The following is a 20,000-nucleotide window of genomic DNA, read 5'->3' on the forward strand; positions in this document are numbered from 1 at the left end:
ACTAAATGTATGAAGTTACTTGTATTACTTTGACATAGGCTAATAATAAACTGGTTTTATATTTTGCCACAATATTCCATTTATGTTATCGTTCATGAGAATCTAATTCGTATGACTTTTTTTTTTTTTAAAGAATAAAATATTGTGTTTAGGGAGTTACAAATTATAACATAAGGCTAAATTCAGCTAACTACAGTTTTATCTAATTGATCTGTCTGCTTCTTAAAAATTGTTTTTCTAGCTTGAGAAGTTGTATGGCCTTGGCCTGAAGCCCCTGCTGCTGATTGCACATCCTCCAAAGACGCCAGGGACCACATACCAAACAAAGGTTATGATACCAGTGCATGCCCACCTTAGCACATCTGCTAAGACTTGTCTAGAAAACGTGGATGCCATCTACAAATTGATGGTTGGAGGTGGGATTGCATTAATTTAATATCCATGAAATATGCATACATATTGATCTGTTGTATTTTGGTGTTGATTTGTCCTTTACATTTCCAACAGCAAATACCAGAAATGTCTGTCCTAGCTGCAACCTAGATTCATTTTAAAGAGCTGGTATTGTGGAATACATGAACAAACAATATATTGTACGAAAATGTATTTACACCAATTTTTATAATACCCTACGAAATTAGGTGGCTGCTGGCCGGTCACGTGCACCGCAAGATGACAGTTAAGTGGCCGTGGCAGTTGAGTTTAGCTGTCAAAAAGTGAGCGTCACGCAGCAGAAAAGGGGGACTCGTGTTTGAGTCTCACACTGGAGTCAAACTTAAGTCACACACACAGTGTCTTCAGACTTAACTTGAGACCCGTCCTCAAATGACTTCAGACTCAACTCGGACTCAAGATGCTGGACTCATGAACTATATTTATTTTAAGGAAACGTCTGATGAATGTTATTCCCCTCCCTGTGTAACCTATAACCAGGTAGGTTATAGGTTACATGTAACACGTAATGTATCTACTGCCTGCAGCCACCGGCATGAGACCAAACATGAGAGAGGACGACAAATATGTTGAGCACACCGGGAGCTGCTGTGCCATTAACCAGAGGCTTTGGCTTTAAAAACTTCAGACAACAATGCCCAAACAAAAGAATGACTGAATGCAAATTATGTGGTATCAAGATAAAGGATTCTGGGTGCCTGGGTAGCTCCCCTGGTATTGCACGGCCATATACAGAGGCTCAGTCCTTGATGCAGCGGCCCCGGTTTCTTTTGCGAACTGCAGCCCTTTGCTGCCCTTTCATTCCATTTCTTTCTCTCCCCTTTCGTGTCTAAAACTGTCCTGTCAGAAATAAAGGCCTAAAATGCCATAAAATTTATATTAGAAAATGATTCTGGCTCAACCACATCTCATTCTATCAGGCACCTGAAAACGCACCCTGATAGGTTAGCAAACATGTTTAGCTCAGCATTGGCCAGATAATGTTTAAGCTTTCTCCAAGAGGTTAACTTTGATTGTTGTTAGCTATATGTTATGAAAAGATGATGAGCGTTTGTGGTATTAGATTTACGTTATCATTTACTGGCTGCAATGCTTTGAATTCCTCATATTTAGCTATGAATTGTGTTTTAAGCAGCCTGGATGGAACACAGCAGGTGATACAACACTCATTATAACCACAAGAGACTTGACTTTAACTCTAGCTCAGAGACTTGTGAGCATCTCTATCATGCGGCTAGGCCAGTCAAGTTTAGGTACCAAAACAACTAGTTCAGTTTAGGGAAAATATCGTAATTTGGATTAAAACACTCCTAAAACACGCCCAGCACTACGATGCCTGCATAGGTAACTAAAAGGCTTTTGTATGACGGAATCTCTCCAATGTTTCAGGTGGTGGGCAGGGTGCAGGGACAGATCCAGAATTTCTTAATGAGAGGGTTTTTTTACAGTTCATGTGGGAAAACCATGTTTTATTATTATTATTATTATTATTATTATTATTATTATATGAATATTAGTATAGGTTAGGTTAGTATAGGCACTTTGGCATAACTATATATTGTATTTGTGGGTGTTCCAAAGGTTGGACAAGACTCCCAGATGAACTTGAGGACCCCCACACAGTGCCACCACTCGAAGACACACCTAACCAACTACCTCAAGAAGAGTCTTTTATCTTGCATTTGGTGCCATGTGACCCATCGCCCATCCCCCATAACCAGCCACAACAACAGGAAACACCAGACCCACCACCACAACACCAGGCTCCTGCCATCCACACACCACCACCATACCAGGCTCCTGCTGTCCACACACCACCACAACACCAGGCTCCTGCCATCCACACACCACCACAACACCAGGCTCCTGCCATCCACACTCCACCACCATACCAGGCTCCTGCCATCCACACTCCACCACCATACCAGGCTCCTGCCATCCACACTCCACCACCATACCAGGCTCCTTCCATCCACACACCAACACAACACCAGGCTCCTGCCATCCACACACCACCACCATACCAGGCTCCTGCCGTCCACACACCACCACCATACCAGGCTCCTGCCGTCCACACACCACCACCATACCAGGCTCCTGCCATCCACACACCACCACCATACCAGGCTCCTTCCATCCACACACCACCACAACACCAGGCTCCTGCCATCCACACACCACCACAACACCAGGCTCCTGACATCCACACACCACCACCATACCAGGCTCCTGCCGTCCACACACCACCACCATACCAGGCTCCTGCCATCCACACACCACCACCATACCAGGCTCCTTCCATCCACACACCACCACAACACCAGGCTCCTGCCATCCACACACCACCACCATACCAGGCTCCTGCCATCCACACACCAACACCATACCAGGCTCCTGCCGTCCACACACCACCACCATACCAGGCTCCTTCCATTCAGGAACCACCACAGCAGGGTCGACAGCGACAAAAAAGAGCCAAAAAAAATAAAGGTGTGTTTAGTCTATGCGTGGCTTGTTTTCCACTGATATCTTAACCCCACGTAATCAGCACAAAGTCTATTTGTGATTACTGTAATAGTTCTAATTTTTGTAGACATTTTAAGCATCATAGATTTCTTTATGGACCTGATTCAGATTAGAATTAAACGTTATGCATCAAAGTTATATTCATGTTCATTCATGCTTCATACATGCCCCTCTGTTATTCAAATTGTGGAGTTACAACAAAGACTGTTGCAGGACATGCAGACTGTCATACTTCTTTAATTCTCTCAAGTCTCACTACGAAAGGCTTAATGTGCTAATGTAACACAGTGGACAATTCTGCATTCTGAATTAACCCCTATACATAAATCACTACACGTTCTGCAAATTTGTGAAAATAAAATATTCCTTAAATTACAGATTGCCCTCACAACCAGCTTGACATGTTCCCAGTCACTGAAATAATAAAGACAAGGATCAGAAAGGTAAGACTATGCTAATGACTAACTGGATGACAGTGTTTCCTCTCCATTAGTTACTATAAGTGATAGTTGGTCACCACAGCTAGAAAATTACAGCGAATGCTATATTAGAATTGTCAGTTAAAAAAGAAAACTAAGTTTAATTTAAGTTAAAAACAACTATAACTGTGTATAAAAGCAATGATTTTATAGCAGTTGTAGTTGCAGTTGTAAACGTATGCTTGGTATATAAAGTTACTCACAACCTAGCTCCACCGCCACTTGTTGCCTATATCAACAGAAGATCAGATACTGTTCGAGTCACAAGGGGATCCTCAAGAGGAAAAGTTCTTTTAGTCAGTCAGCCTGGTCCATCAGAGGGTCAAGAGAGTGGAATGCAATCCCGAACCACATCAGACAGTTAAACATGTCTTTTACTTTGCCGCTAAAACAATGGATGGTCAATTCATATACATGTCAGCACTAACACTATTTATAATACATATTATTCTGTTAGTTTGTAAAGTCAACATATATGAATTTTACTTATTGTTTCCCCCTAGTTTAATACTGCTTTTATTGTCCTTAGTGGCTGTGTCTGCTCTAATTTTTATTTTTTCACTTTATACCCTGTTGCTTTGCTTTGTTGTATATCTTTCTGCTTTTGTGTCGTGTCTTGTCTTGTGCTAAGTTCTGTGTTGTGTTTTGTTTTGTTTTCTGTGATGTTTTATGCTAAGTTTTGTTTTGTTTGTGTTGTCTTTTTGTTCTTTGTATTTTAAAAAGCCTTTTTTAACATCGAGGGCAGGGGACTACAGATGAAAAAGACTTTTGGCTAATTCTGGCTTTTTTAACCCATGGGAAATCATGTGTTTTATTAATTTGTAGTGTCCCCTTTTATAACATAAACCAAACTGATTGTACAATGTCTTTGTCTGCCACAGGGGAGGACGGAACACCTTTATGACTGGCAGCCCTGCACTCTATGGTACATTCATTTTTTTTAAAGAAAAGTGTTAATATCAAAATGTTGAGTGCTGTTTACAATTGTCTGGTTACAGATATGCTGTACTGTCCATGCACTGTCATATCTAAAGTAAGTCATTAATATTAATAAGAATAGTGATAAGAATAAGAACAGAAACACTGTGTTACTGAGCTGTTGCACTTACAAAACAGTGATGTTGCTAACACTGACATTGGTTAACCACCAACAACAGCCAAACTGCACTAGTCTCCAGACTATTCTAAAACAGTATTTAGTAAATTCTACAGTAATGAATATTAATTTAATGTGTTTTACCGCTCACTAATATTTTGTCTTTCTCCCCCTTTATGATTTTTCTTTCTCAGTGGAAAGACATGGTCTCCATCCTGGCAGCCAGCCTGACTACCTTCCCATGCAGTCACCCTGCAAACATCCAGGATACATTGCACACTTAAAAAGCATGCTTACTAATTCATTTCTTTTGTTATTTGTCTATTATTAATTAGTTTGTTGTTATTGTTTTATGCTCAATAACATTATCATTATATAAAATGTTTAAAACGGACAGATATTTACTGCAATACATGTAATTTGAAAAACATTTTGATTTTGTTTTATGGTTTCCCTTTGCAGATGCTCGAATCTGAATGGCTGTAATAAAGTAAATTGTTCTGTGGCTACTGTACTGACAATTTCAGAGCTGAATTGCCTGAACTGATATTTTTCCTAAGAAAAATTAAAGGAGGGGCAATCGTGAAACTTTTACACTTTATCAACAATCTACTGTTAAGAACTGAAAGTTGTTGATACTCCACTACTACAATGCTGCAGTAAATGAGAATAACAACTGCCCCCCTTGGAGGCATCGCAATTACCAGGTTAGTTAAAATCATTACGGTATGATCGTGGCCTCAAGATAAGTGTATATAAAAGGAGAATGCACAATGGAGCAGCTTTTCTCCCCAAAAATGTGAAACACTTCAATAATTAATGAACCAGTCTGCACACTCCACTATAGGCTAATTTAAAATCAGAATCAGAAGTACTTTATTGATCTTTATTGATGCTATTGATAACCCGGGGGACAATTCTTGTGTCACAGTTGATGTGCACATCAAGACATTTAAAGAATATAAATAATAAGTTGGTAAATAAACAAGTATATACATGTAAAAAGTATAAATATAGGCTATAAAATATGAAGAAGAATTATAAAGGACTATGGATATGCACCCTACAAGATTTCTTCTGGTGTCAAGCGCCCGGCCCTGCCGGGCGTGACCCGCTCCGGGGACAGTGGCAGGTGGGGAGTTTGACTGGGGCGGTACACCTGTCAAACGGTAACGCAGGTGTCCTAAGGTGAGCTCAGGGAGGACCTTCCCCGGTCCAAAAACTTGGAAGAAAATCCCACCGAAGCACCCTTCGATTTACCCCAGGGAAGGTGCACAATAAGCGGGCAGAGGTCTGCCGCTTCCCCCTACCCTTCTCCGGTCCAAAAACGTGGAAGAAAATCCCACCGAAGCACCCTTCAATTTACCCCAGGGAAGGTGCACAATAAGCGGGCAGAGGTCTGCCGCTTCCCCCTACCCTTCTCCGGTCCAAAAACTTGGAAGAAAATCCCACCGAAGCACCCTTCGATTTACCCCAGGGAAGGTGCACAATAAGCGGGCAGAGGTCTGCCGCTTCCCCCTAGCTGGTTCCCTCCGAAGTTTCCCTCAGGATAGCTGGCGCTCAGTCTCGCAGTTTTATCTGGTAAAGCGAATGATTAGAGGCCTTGGGGCCGAAACGATCTCAACCTATTCTCAAACTTTAAATGGGTAAGAAGCCCGGCTCACTCTCCCAGCCACCTTCTGCACGATTTCGGAAACCCAGTTTTTGAAAACATAGGCCTCCAGAGAACTGCACCGAGGAGTCTCGGGGCAGTGAGACCGACCTCTGGAGACCACGGCCGGACACTTTTGACAGCTTTTACCGTAACGCAGCTGCGGTTCTCCAACACTTTCTACTGACCGATTTGCAAACGTGACCCGCCATCGGAGGGCCCCCGCCGGCCGGCTTAATGCCGGTGTTCGGCGAGATAGTATTTTGAGGCCACGAGATAGTATCTTGAGGCCACGAGATAGCTATCTTGTGTTTAACAGCATAAAAGTCCCTAAATAAAAAATTTTGAACTTGAAATTTGATGACTTCCTAGAATGACCCGAACTTTAGAAAAAGTGAAACATTACTTTTAGTCATATTTCCATGTAAGCTGTACACCACCAGGTTACAAAGATTGTCTTCAGGCCATTTCACACACACACACACACACACACACACACACACACACACACACACACACACACACACACACACACACACGGTTCAAAATTACTACTAGCCAAATGCTGGTAAAATATGTAAGGGGTGTTTTGGTTCACTAACCAACCAAAAATACAATGCTAATCTATTTAGTGGCTGGTATAATTTGATAATTGACTAGCTATTTGGCTGGTGGACGAAAAAGTTAATTTTGAACCCCACATACAAACACGAGATTGTGTGCTACAGCATCACCTTTCTTCGACCACATACATGACTCAAGTTCAAACCATTTCAGTCACAAAATCTTTTTGAAGAAGATAGGGAGGAATCCAAACCAGTGTATCATCTTCAGATAAAGAATAAATGCCTCAAGCTAAAAGAGAGTTTTTTGTCACAGAACAGCTAAATAATATGGTCCTCATCACCATATGCCTCACCCATGCCCATGCATGACATTGCCTCAACTTTCAACCTGACGGCTGGAAAAGGATGGATGCAATTGACCTGCGTGCCTACATAGGGCTGCTAATCTTAGCAGGTGTTACAGGTCCTTAGGTGAGGCTGCATCTAATCTTTGCGATGCAGAGATACATACAGTAGGTTCTATCTCCTTTTTGTTTAATGAAACTTTCAATAGCTGTCTTGCTTCGTCCTTTCACTGTTCCAACAATCACTACTCTTGTTTGGTTGAACCTGTCATATACAACAGGAAGATAATTTTCCCTGAGCCACTTCATATCTGCCACTATTTTCAAGGCTAGGTAGGTTTGAAGTAAATCCATCTCATATTAAAGTTGAATGATTTTTTTGGGGGGCTTTTCCCTTTATTACATAGAGACAGTGGATAGGCATGAAAGGGGAAGAGAGAGAGAGAGATGGTGATTCATTTTGGTTACTTTTTTTAAACTAAAAAAGCGACAAGAAAAACAGGCCTTCAAAGTGCTCTCTGAAAACAATGCCAATGACATAGAGCTTAACCAAATACACCGTTTGAAAGGTATCGACCGGATGAGAAACATTATGTCAATATGAAGAGTCTACATGACTCCTGCTTCCAAATAATGACCTTTGAGCCTTGACCATGGTGCATGTTTGAAACCTTATAACTGAGCAATAAAAGGGATACAGATATGGATCAGCTGTTGTAGAGAGCTCTTGACCTTAGCTATCATGTAGGTATAGTCAGCAACTGGGGGGATTGTCAAATTTGGATAAAATGTGGTAAAAATACACTTTAACCCATTTAACAATTACATTTTTTTATTCTGAGTAAACCCATCTGTTTATCATCCTATTAAACTACCCAGTTTACTCTCAATTAATTATTTACAACTTCCAGTTGTAAGAAAAACAATAATAAATTGTGAGAACTACATTTCCCGTGACGCGCGCAAACAACCTGATCCAAATCTGCAACACAGTTGTAGTTCTTCCGGTATGCAAAGAAATAGGGTCGTAAAAATAAATATATGTTAAATATATAAAATGAATGGTGCAGCCGAACTAGTAATTATACTGCATCAAGACGATCTATGTAAAGAAAACAAAGAATTAGCTTTATTTGCGATATTACGTTATCTAAAAATGTAGTTTTGGGTCGCTGGCTCTTCCTGTTTATAAAGAGCGTTGTAGCTAGGGTCGTAAAAAGATATATCCAGTGATTATGTATAGTGTCTAGTATAGCCCAACTAGTAAATACACTGCATGTCCTGTATATATATTATGAAAAAGTTAAGATGCATACAAATTCTTTTAAATATTTCAGTTTTTGAAAATTCTGTTAGAAATAACATACCGTTCGGTAGGAAGCGTAGCAACAGCGGCTGAGGATTATGGGTAATGTAGCCTTTCACTGTCGGAAACTGCCAAAAAAGTGTTTTTTACAAGTCGAAGGAACAATAAAAATACATTTAATTACATTAACCCCTCGTATTGTTGAGCTATATTTTCATAAGGGCTTCCGTTCTAACTGTTAGCCGTCATGTTGCAGTAACAGGGATTAGGGTTAAATGTAGAAAGTCAAGGAGACAGCATGACTTCAATGTTTTTAATAATACAGTTTACAAGTAAACCAGGTCCAGGTAGCCCTGGCACATTTTTATGTCAAGGGACTCTAAGCACATATTAAACAATGTATAGGCATATATCTTTACACTTGTATTTATTTTAATCATTTAAAAAATGGCTATATTTTCTTCATAGAACATAGTGACAACAAAAGTATAGGGATGTAAGTCTATATATTGCTATCTGTACAGGCTGTTAAAACAAATATCCCTCTGGGACAATACATCTTTATTTAAATCTAAAATTAAGAACTTTCAAACATCAGAACATCAGAAACAGGTTTCCCTTTTTTCTCTCAATGGGTTCCCTTAAAGCTCCCTAGCAGATCAGCAACCTCAGTCTAGGTCACAGATCTTTAACAGGGGGTACGGGACCCCTAGATGGTCCTCAGAGTCAATGCCTCCTAATTTTTATTAATTTTTGAAATTTTTTGAAATATCAATTTTTTATCCAACATAGGCTATTATTAGCAAATATAAATCCCCTGACAAAAGGCTTACTGGCCTATAGGAATGTTAAAACAGTATTTAAAGAGTAATGCCAACAATTATTACGCTATTAGTATCCTATGTACAAAAAATTTACATAAAGGCTTTTTTATGTCAAGGCCACCCTACACTAAAGGTATTTTGATTGATTTTACATACAGTAACAAGTAACTAATTAAATAAGATGTCTTTTTCAACACTTTTCACAGGGGCATACACAAGAAATACAATACATAGTGATTACGCCGAGTTGGAGAGGACAGTAGCGTAAAGGGAGAGAGGCAGTGGCCTTTACGTTTCTTCTTCCTCTGACTCGGGGCTAGTGAAACCGTTGACCTCCCACTCCTCAATGTCCTCCTGTATATGGAAGAAAACAAGTTCCTTCGAGGCTATACTACTGTAAGCATTTACCGCCTGTTTCTTTTGGCTTTTTAGGTAGTGCCACCTCCGACTGAGAACACTGTTGAGCCCATGTGTAGCGTCCTCTGTCAGGTCACCAAAATCTGTTGAGGAATTGTGGGGAAAAACAGAATGAAAAAGATGATACATCACACAGACAACGTACATATGTGTGATGTAGTACAAACTGTTTGTTTTGATGCTCTCCAAAGTCTGTCCCTTGAGTGCCTCCACTTGTTGTACTTCCTTTAGAAGGTACATAACGTGTTGGGACATCTCTTTCACCAGGATGCTCTGCTCCTCCTCCATGCGTTTCAGCAGCATTATCTGGTCAAAGACCAACCTCTTCAACCTGAAGGTAGCGCCTTTTAGGTTGAGGAAAGAAATAAAGTAGTGGACAAGACATAGTTATAATAATATTACATATATTATATAATTACAAAAATATTTTTTGAGAAAAGAAAAAACCAAACTAGCAATTATCATACCATCTTCATGTGTCTCCCATGGCAGGATGTAGCCCTCTGTCAGACTGCACGCCAACTCCTCGTCAATCTGATGTGTTTCCACGGTGACGTTGTACTGCGAGACCAGATCACGAGGCTTCATCTTCAGCTGTGTCATTGTCTTTCTTCTCTGTCTTGTCTGGTTGCTATCTGCAGAAGTGAAACCAAAAGGAAACTATCATAGTACCAGAATGTTTTTGTTGTTTTATAACTTTTTTTTAAAATGTTATTTAAATCACTTAGAAAACAAACCATGCTGACGATACAGGTCTTGCTTCTTGCGCAAAAGGGTTACTGTTAAGTTTTCAATTTCAGCCCTGAGGTCTTCAATGCACCCTGGAGTGTAGACTGTCTAAATAGTTGAAACAATTGGAGAAAATATAGACTCAATGACAGTCTCATTTTCAACAAATATAGGCGCCTTCTGTGGTGCGTATAAAGGTACAGTCATTAAGAGATGTATGAAAGGACATCAAAACACCTGTTAACGCCCACTGCCTGACATCACACACCCACTGCTCTGTGGTCTCCTGATCCAGGTTGTGCTGCTCCTTGATGCTCCTGAGGTTGACAGCTTCCACCGCTGCCCTATCTGTGATCTTTTGAAGAGAAAAAATAAAATTCCAAAATGTAAAAAACACCAGTTTAAGTTAAACGTTCGATATGAGACCTTCATCAGAACAGGTGAAACAATAAATTACATAATCTTTATAGATTCCCAGAAGGAGGTGTAGATAAGAGAAACAAATCAATATACTGTAGCTGTGAGATTAGAATCTAGAAAGGCATTTGTCATAAATAATATATTGTCCTAGTGTGATAAGAAGACACTTGTTATTAGCCCTTACTTTGATGTATCTGTGGGCCAACGCTTGATGAAGGTTATCCCTCTTTCTTCGGTTCCAACCCATGGCCTGTTGGGTTAGCATGTTGACTCTTCCTAATTAAAACAAAAATGCATCAAGCCAAAAAGTAACAAATCACATCAAAAAGGCAAAACAGAAAACAGATAGACATGACTAAACACAATAGTTAAAAGTCTGAACTGAACTTTTTTTTCCTCTTCCTTATCACACTGTGTTGTGTAGGTGCAATACCAACCTGCTTTTGTCATATATTTTGTGACAAGAGCTGCCCTGGAAAGAAAGCTGTTCACCTATAAAGACAATGTTGTCTCCTTTACATACAAATATTAGTTTCACACAATATCTTGAACTGGATAGTTTAAGAGAAAACATATCCTGGCTTAACCCTGGAATTAAATTGGAACACATGCCTACAATATGAATGCATTGTGAAAATATAATCTTTTATTACAACTCAGACATAAAGGATGTTCTTAATTTCTCAAACCAAGCTTGCCACTTACTGGTGTTCTTTAGTGTTTTGGTCTCTTAAATGAGTCTTTGCATCCATAAAACATTGACATAAATGATATATAGTACCTGCTCCACTTCCTCTCCCACTGGGTTTCCTGCTCCATCCTGGCTTCTGCCACCCATCTCACCTGCAACACAGCGTGAGAAGGGTTATGTAGCATACCTGTACATATATAGTAGGATCTTTGATATAACATATCTACATTAACGCTTTTGATAAATAACATTATAAATAGTCATAACAAGCTTTTTTTTCATGTGAAAACTAAATCCCTGTTCTACAAATTTGCACTAGCAGCTGAGCAGTTGGTGAAGGTTAACACACAGCACATTCTGTTAGCCTGCTCTCCAATTCCCTGTAGCCGCTGTCACACCAGAATTAAAGTAATTGCATGTACCTCGCATTTTGCTGTATGGGCTTTAGCGTGCATGACGCTAAGAAATGGCCTCATGTCCGTCAAGGGCAGAGGCTCTGGTAACCCCTCTGCTAGTTTGTTAAGGTATGGCCAGTACCTAAAAAGCAGGTGCAGCATTTTGTTAGTGTTAAAGAGATCCATCATTAATTGACATGACAACATTATTCTGAAATGACTAACGTGACTGTAAAGCTGATGCACAGGCCATTTTAAACATAGTGATATAATTGCAATATGACATTGAGAATTACCTAAAAGTAACATCCATGTGTGGCAAGGGCGGGTGGCGCTAGGGGAGGAGTCGCCACCCGGGTCTAACTAACCGACAACGCCACCTGGGGACTTCCACCCCAAGAAATGTTTATTTCTATTTCAACAAGCTCCCCAGTTGTACAAAAGGCTACACAGGTTCACTAACTGAAGTAAGACAGACGTGGTTACAAAAGAAATATTCATTTATTCATGGATAATTTATGACTGGAAGTGCCTGTAAAGAGGATGGTTAGAAATGAGGATGTTTGACTCAAATTGCCATAGAAAATGTAGAAAACGTTTTATTACAATATATATTTTGCAATCACGTTAATTCTTTTAAAACAGATACACTCCCAGTTATGGATTAAATTATCAAAGGAAAGGGGGGGGAAGTGGGCAGAGGCCAGGTGTGGAGAGGCAGTCTACTAAGGGTGTGTTCCAGGGGTGCACCAACTTACCCACCGCATGTGCCCACTGCAATCGATAGTCACTGCAAATCGTGTCACCGTGCTGTTATCACTACAATCTGTGAAGGGAACCACACTAACGTGCCTAGCCTCCACCACACGCTGGCTACTAGCTCCACTGGAAAGCAAAATAACAGTTTAACAAAATCAAGAAAACAATAAACCAGTTGATAACCTAAAATACAAACAAATCAAACAGGGAGTGTCCTGGGGTACTAACAAAGATGTACTAAAATGATTAAAATACAAGAAACAACTAAACTAAGGCAAAACAGCAGCTGACAACCTACAATTCAGACAGAAGATTACATTAATGACAAGTTTAAAAGTAGTGTGTGATAACATTTAGCTCAGGTAGTAATCATACCAGACTCCCATGCTTTAAGTTACTCATACCTTCACTCATATGTACTCAGTAGGCTAAGGGAGAGTTCATCACACCACTCCAGGCAGGGGAGCTTGGAATCCCTTCCAGGCCCAACAGTCAGGCAGGTAGCAGACTGCTGCAAAATATACAACTAAGTATTTAAAAACACCTTGAAAGCATAAAACAGACTTAACACAATTACATACCTAAAAGTCAGAGATGGTCCCATGTGGCAACCAACAGCCAGAGACAAAGCCAAGAGGCAGCCATGATGATACAGGTGCTTTATAAAAGCTCAGCTAATGAGGGGGTTTGGCCTGGGTGGAGCTAATTTGATCTAGTTGAGGTGCATTCAAGAACCAACAGGGTGCAAAGCTTACTGCACACACCACTACACATGCAAAAGAATGTAACATTTGCCTTCTTGGACATTTCTTTTTGTAGAAACATCGGGTAGGCAAATATTTCTCCCCGGTAATGGTTAAGTCCTCGTAAGAGAAACCCATGTCTGTTTAATCAGAAGAAAATCTAGTGGTTAATTATAAACTGACCCACCAAGGCCTGGCTTAAGCACACATCTGTATCTGGGTCCCTACAACAAATATAACACTTGGCTGCTACAAAGGTTGGATAAATACCACGCACCAATCATGAGTGCTAAAAGCTTTCAAATCTCACACAAGACTCACACTACTAGTAATCCTCTATAACACTCTCTCTTCGAACCTGAATGAAACCGCCCTCACGGACCACACACACACACACACACACACACACACACACACACACACACACACACAAATACATACCGGCAAACTGCAACCTGAATGCCCTCCTCATCTATCTGAGAGCCAGACTTTCTTGACATCTCTCTGCCAGCTGTGAACTTGGCAGTACCACAAAGAGCACTGTCATTTTTTGCCTATAAAATCATTTATTACACATGTTTAGCCATATGTTAAAACAAAACAACATATATTGTACAACTATCATTATAAACAAAATCATTTCTTTTTCTTTTTTTTCCACAAATGTAGCAACCTCCTCGTCCTTTGCCAGAAACAAGCCCTCGTAGATGGGCGGCTCCTCAGTCCTGTCCATAAGTTAACATGCAAGTCAATAATAAAAATCACTGAGTACTACATTTACTATTTATTGAAGAAAATGTCTGGTATGACACCTCAAAGACAACCCTAAGGGCTACTATTTGTATTAACTTTCTTTTCTTTACCATTTTCTGAGACAATCAAATATTTGAATACCTTCCCTTTTGACTTGCAGAAACGGTAATGCTTTCTGTTTCCATCAGAACAGACAGCCAACATGTCTGGAGAGCATGCTGGACAGTCAAAATGTTGGACCTGGCACATATCCTCTTCTTTGAAGCGACAGTAAGAAAATTCAAAATAGCTGCGCTGAAATGTATCCGCACAGATACTTCCAGCCTGTATATTAAAAATCTTTGGTTAGGATTTCATTGAAAACTGTGCCCACATTTAAATATTAGGTATATACTTATATGATTCAGTGTGATTCAAGAAGATTTACCCTTCCAGCTTGGACAGATCTGTGCTCCAGCATTTTCAGGAAGGCCTGTCTGGACATGGCTGGTGCGGTCACCTTCATTTGTTCAAATGAGGTGAACACATCAAATTTGTAAAGGGTCTGGCAGCTGGTGGTGGCTGGCCAGTACCGATACTTTAGCAAGTCTTTAACACTTGGAGTCCATTCTGCAGAGCAGGATGGACAGGATTTCCGAGGCAAGCAGACATCATATCGTCCTGTGGACATAGTAAAAGCTAAATATATTTCAGTTATCAGATATTGACAGTTTGCCTGATCATATTATATTTCATAAAGACATTTGCGTTTATACTGTATAGTCAAAACAACATACCATTAAATGTAACCACGGAAATATGCTTCCCCGGAGTGACTGTGAGGTCATGAGAGCATCCACAGACTGTATTGGCTGTAGGAATGGGCAGTTGACCTACTGCAATAGAGAAAAAAATTATGTAGGGTGTATTTACAGTTTTTCCTCAATCTTTTTGATGCATTTCCCAAAGCGCTAACCTCAGTCTGAAAGATGTATGCAAAACACAACAGTAATAACACAACTGGCCCCTATTCCAACTCTATTCCAGCTGTTATTGTTACGTTTAAAAAAAAAATACACTTAGACTCAATACATAGACAACAACCATATTTTTGTCAGTTTAGCTTTGAGAATGAGGTTAGCGTTTTAGAAGCCATTGAGAAAAAATGGAAAATACAAACATGGTCCTCACACAATGTTTGGGGAATTACAGTTAGGACATTGTAATGTGTTATTAGTCTTAACATATACATTACTTTGTTCACAAAATTGAGGTTGGCCATTTTCATCCAGCACCACAGCAGTTGTTGGGGGAATGGGCTCAAGAAACCCATGAAACATAGCCTCTCTGTCATGGAAGATGTTCTTCTTTTGGGCCTCCATGTCCAGTGGTACACAGTCCAGGCACCTAATGACAGCTTCTATAGCAACGCATCTGTGGCACTTTTGGATTATTATTCTCTCAGATGAGAGTTTGGCATCAAAAAGCATTGGCCTAGCCGTTTTCATTCTCACATCTGTGAGAAGCTGCCTTTGTGCCCAAGCAGAAACTGTTGTGTCTGTTGCCTCCGGAACGTGGACTGCAGTAAGAGTGTCTCTTAACTCTTGAAGATGGGTTTCTAAAAAATGAAACAGCTGGTAAGCCTCCCTAAAACTCAAATCATTATGGACTTTAAGGAAGAACCATATTGAACCACCTTTGAGTCGAAAAAAATATGCTGATGAGTAATGACAACATGCTATAACTCCATATTTGCATCCAGAGCAATATTTGCATTAAACAGTCAATTAACATTTTAATGACTGCATCCAGTATAGTTATGTTTTATGTTTTACTGTGTTTGTGGTGAGATTTACAAAATCTGCTAAATTATGATGAAACAGATGTGTAAATAAAAGGAAAAAAATGGAAAAAATTATAGTGAACATCAACCGCTGTAACAATCAATACACTAACCAAGACTTGACACCTCGTGACCTTCCATCTGAAGGCCTTCCTCATGCACAGGATCCCTTCTTCTGGATTGTGAAACTGCAGAAACAGTAATTTTTGCTTAACCCATTAATCAATCTAAAATGACACTCATTTTAATATGAAAATGTTCTGTGAGGACTGCAGGCAATGAAACTAAGCAAGAATTACAATTAAAATTTACATTTGGCACACTATCCAAAGCTAAGTACACATAAAAAAGCAATACAAGCAAGTATTATCAGTCACAAGCTCTTTTTAGTAGTTTGAATGTAATAGTTTGAAAAAGTTTCACAAACATTGCCACAACCTTTTCAAAGTGGTATTTTTTGCGGTATAGTAAAAAACAAACCTGATTGAGGGCACAGTGTTTCCCCACGTTTCTCACGTCTGCTTTTGACCACTGGATGGCTGAGAAATCTCTTCCTGCTTGTCCTCTTTTTCCTTTGAGGAAAGGCAGGGGTTTCCATCGCCATGGCAGCCTATACGTTTGCAGAGATTGAGATCAAACGTAACAAGTAAAACAACAAAGTTTTATATTATATCAATAAACAGCAAAAGTTGTAATTCTATTATAGACCTTGGTATTTGATTATCACAAAAATCCTTACCTTGGCCTCATTTAAATGAGCATAGCTCATTAATGCTGCCATATGGACCCTGGCCTCATTTGGGTCATCAAAGACCCTCACGTCTGAATTGAGGGACATGGCACACATATACAGACCAAAAATACAAACAATACACAAATTGAAAAGAGATTAGGAGAGAGAGTGATTGAAAGAGGGCTAGTGAGAGAGAGTAAAGGAGACAAGAGTGCAGAGAGCGGCTCTGAAAAGTGCCGTTGGTTAAATGTGTGGTGTGCGTGGATATGTGTGTGTTGTGGGTGTCAATGTGTTGCAAAGCTGTAAAGGAGGGAAAAAGAAAGAAATATTAGAATAGCATTAAAGGAAATTAGCATTTCTCAATTGCTATGATCTAAATATTGTAAGTATTATTTAAATCTTAATCTTACAAATCAATCTCAAGGCTACAATTATCACACCACATTTACTTGACACAAGGAAATACCTACATAAATATAATTACAGAAAATGGAAACACCGGCATCAAGTCTTGTTCTGTGTTACAGAATACTGCTATCTGCTTTCAGCAATAATTAAATGTATCCCAGTGCAATATTTAAATAATTACACGTATTCTATTGTACAGTAGTACATTCATATGGAGCAATTTATTCTAGAGGAAAAAATACACCAAATCTAGAGCAAAATCAAAATGGATTTATCATTTTAATTATTATTGTAGAACCTGTGTTGTTGACTTTTTTAATGCACTGATCAGGAAACGCTCATTTAGTGGCATTCTGTACAAGAATGGCAGGAAAAGGCTTCTATTTTATTCGTTTAGGTCTTTTCTAGCCTGTTCGCTACGTAAGCGCTTCATTGGGTCAGTCAAATCCTCTGGAAAAGTCCAGGGCCACTTTTTTCTTCCAGCCCATCCCCGATGGCGGTATATTCTTTTTAATATTTATACTTCTTACATCTATAGTGCACTTTAACCACTCCAACAACTCTTTGTTAATGATTTAATAAGAAACATGTGCAAATACGTGCATTTAAACTGGTTTTGGTAGCTGTCAGTGCCACAGTCCAGCAATGGATGTTACAGCTGGCGGAATTACTTGGCGGGTAACGTTATACGTATAAAATAGTGAATGCAGCAACACACTAAGACTTCAGTGATAAAACGCTATAGAGATCGGGCCACACGGAATACATGGCCGCAATATTGGCTCGTGTATTCAACTAATGAACAGCCCTTAAGTTGAAGTACTTACTGTAGTCGGGTGGAAAGTGAAATGAATGGATGCGCATTTCAGCAGCGTCAGTCAGCGACGTAAAGTTGCCGTGGTAACGACGTAATCTTCTTCTGAATCATTGATATTATAAATAAAAGACATTGAATACATACTTTATATGTTACTATACAAAATAAAAAAAATACTTACTTTTTTTTACATTTCACACAACGAAGTTTTCAACAAAATTAATGCGGTAAAGCGTCCGGTGCTGTGACGTTGCCGTGGCAACGTCTTAAGCGTCTTCTGAATCATTGTTTTTTAATAATACTGTTTTATATATACTATAAATATTACTATATGAAATAAAAAATGTTTTTACGTTTTCTACACCTTACACAAAGAAGTTTTAAAACTTGAAAATACCGCCCATTGCATGACGTTATTAAACCAGCGAATCCGTGTGTCCACCACGGAAAAGAATCCTCGTTGGTTTACATCGGCAGTGTTTTCCGTGGTGCCCACACGTAATTTTCACACATTCCGTGCCTCCACCACGTAATGCGGTGTTAAGAGTTCGTGATCATTTCACGTAATTCTGTGAGATCAGGTTGGCTAAATGTCAGACAAGACCTGATGATTCTTCTAGAAGCTTGAGAAGGTGTGAGCCAGTCCAATGTTGATTAAGGTAGTTATTTGATTAGATCTAGATGCAGGGAACATTATGTACATTTAAACCAAAAAGACATTGTTTTTTTGATAACATTAAGCATGGTTTGAACATTAAGCATGGTTTTAACTTTTTTATCATCAACAGTAGAAAGAAGGAAGACAAACTTCAACAAAAAAAGTTGCCTACAGCGTGTTATCCTCCTGCTAGCGTTAGCACCCAGGAGGCTGAAACAGGGCAGGTTTTTAACGTGCTTTTAGCCTCTTAACATGTTCAACATGTCATTCCAAGAGCCTCCCCATGTGAAGGGATTCCTTCTGAGTGAACACAGGGAATCTGACTGCAGGAGATGTGAAAGAAATGCATCAAAGTGGTGCTAATCCAGCTCTGTTTAGTTCCAGTGTTGATACTGCAAGGAGTGCTTAGGGACCGTCTACAAACTACAACACTGAAAAGAGATGAAAAATATTTATTAATTTAATGATTAAATAAGGTAGTCTCTCCAAACTTACCTCAATTATAACTTGTCTCCTGCTAGTTGTATTACAGCACTGACTTCTAGAAAATAAGCATATGCCTACTTTAGAAAATATTTGTGTTGTATCTCTTTTGGGTGTTGTAGTTAGTAGACGGACCCTAAGCACTCGTCTTACTGCGTATCAACAACGGAACTAAACACAGCTGAATTATCACAACTTTTATGCATTTCTTATGCATAACAATGTATGAAAATGATAGATCAATAAGTTGTTTTCTGTATTTCATACTCATACTAGTACCACACAGGCAGTCCCATGATTGATTCACACGCTCTCTCTGACAGACGTCAGAATTAAGAATGAGAGTGTTTGGATGTTTTAATGCATATAAAGCATGTTCTTTAGTTTGGATATGAGCCACTAATTTAGACTCATTGCAAGAATGAAGACGTGAACATAAAGATTGCGTCATTCACGTGCATATTAAGTAGCCACGTTGGTATGTTTTGGTCTTATAATACACCCATAGATGCTCCAGCAGAGGATGGTTAGTTTAGCCAGCAGCTAAGTTTACAAGAATTTGTCCAAATTTCAAGAATTGAGACAAACTAAGATAAATAGTTAGACTACAAACCGACAGCTCTTGTTTTAGCTTGTTTGTCAAAATGTGGTATTTAGAGTAGAGTAGCGCTGTGTGTGTGTAAACAGCGCGGTGGACGAGAGTGGACAGCAGACAGACTTCCTCATGTGTCTGCCTGTAGACAGGTGATGATATTGATATGTATTCACTCTGACCTTTTATTGGAGCTACTGACACTAACAAGAGTAGAGCTATCTTTCCCAGTCAGGGGCATGAGCTGCTGTCAGCATCTCCTCTGCTGTGGTGTGTGTGTGTGTGTGTGTTGTGTGTGTGTGTGTATGTGTGTGTGTGTGTGTGTGTGTGTGTGT

The 20,000-nt window shown here is 39.5% G+C and overlaps 1 protein-coding gene and 2 long non-coding RNA genes across 6 annotated transcripts in view; 1 reads left to right on the top strand and 2 right to left on the bottom strand.

Moving 5' to 3' along the window:
* LOC116034886 (NLR family CARD domain-containing protein 3-like) overlaps positions 1-20,000 on the bottom strand; it is a 972,843-nt gene that overhangs the window by 545,128 nt on the left and 407,715 nt on the right. The window lies entirely within an intron of this gene.
* On the top strand, positions 2,861-4,865 carry LOC116034884. The gene is made up of 4 exons (XR_004897463.1): positions 2,861-2,943; positions 3,358-3,422; positions 4,340-4,383; positions 4,749-4,865. It is a non-coding gene; the product is annotated as an uncharacterized LOC116034884 (long non-coding RNA).
* LOC116036450 lies at positions 8,721-13,418 on the bottom strand. 4 transcript variants are annotated; one of them, XR_004897449.1, is made up of 11 exons: positions 13,238-13,418; positions 13,061-13,167; positions 12,656-12,782; positions 11,925-12,039; positions 11,593-11,654; positions 10,996-11,087; positions 10,629-10,746; positions 10,400-10,499; positions 10,130-10,297; positions 9,830-10,006; positions 8,721-9,745 (listed from the first exon to the last, which is right to left on the bottom strand). It is a non-coding gene; the product is annotated as an uncharacterized LOC116036450 (long non-coding RNA). The 4 variants fall into 4 exon arrangements; XR_004897447.1 differs by lacking the exon at positions 12,656-12,782 and adding an exon at positions 11,249-11,303 and having other exon boundaries at positions 13,238-13,415; XR_004897448.1 differs by lacking the exon at positions 12,656-12,782 and having other exon boundaries at positions 13,061-13,164; positions 13,238-13,414.

This window comes from Sander lucioperca, chromosome 5 (genome assembly GCF_008315115.2).
Source record: "Sander lucioperca isolate FBNREF2018 chromosome 5, SLUC_FBN_1.2, whole genome shotgun sequence".
Taxonomy (NCBI): Eukaryota; Metazoa; Chordata; class Actinopteri; order Perciformes; family Percidae; genus Sander; species Sander lucioperca.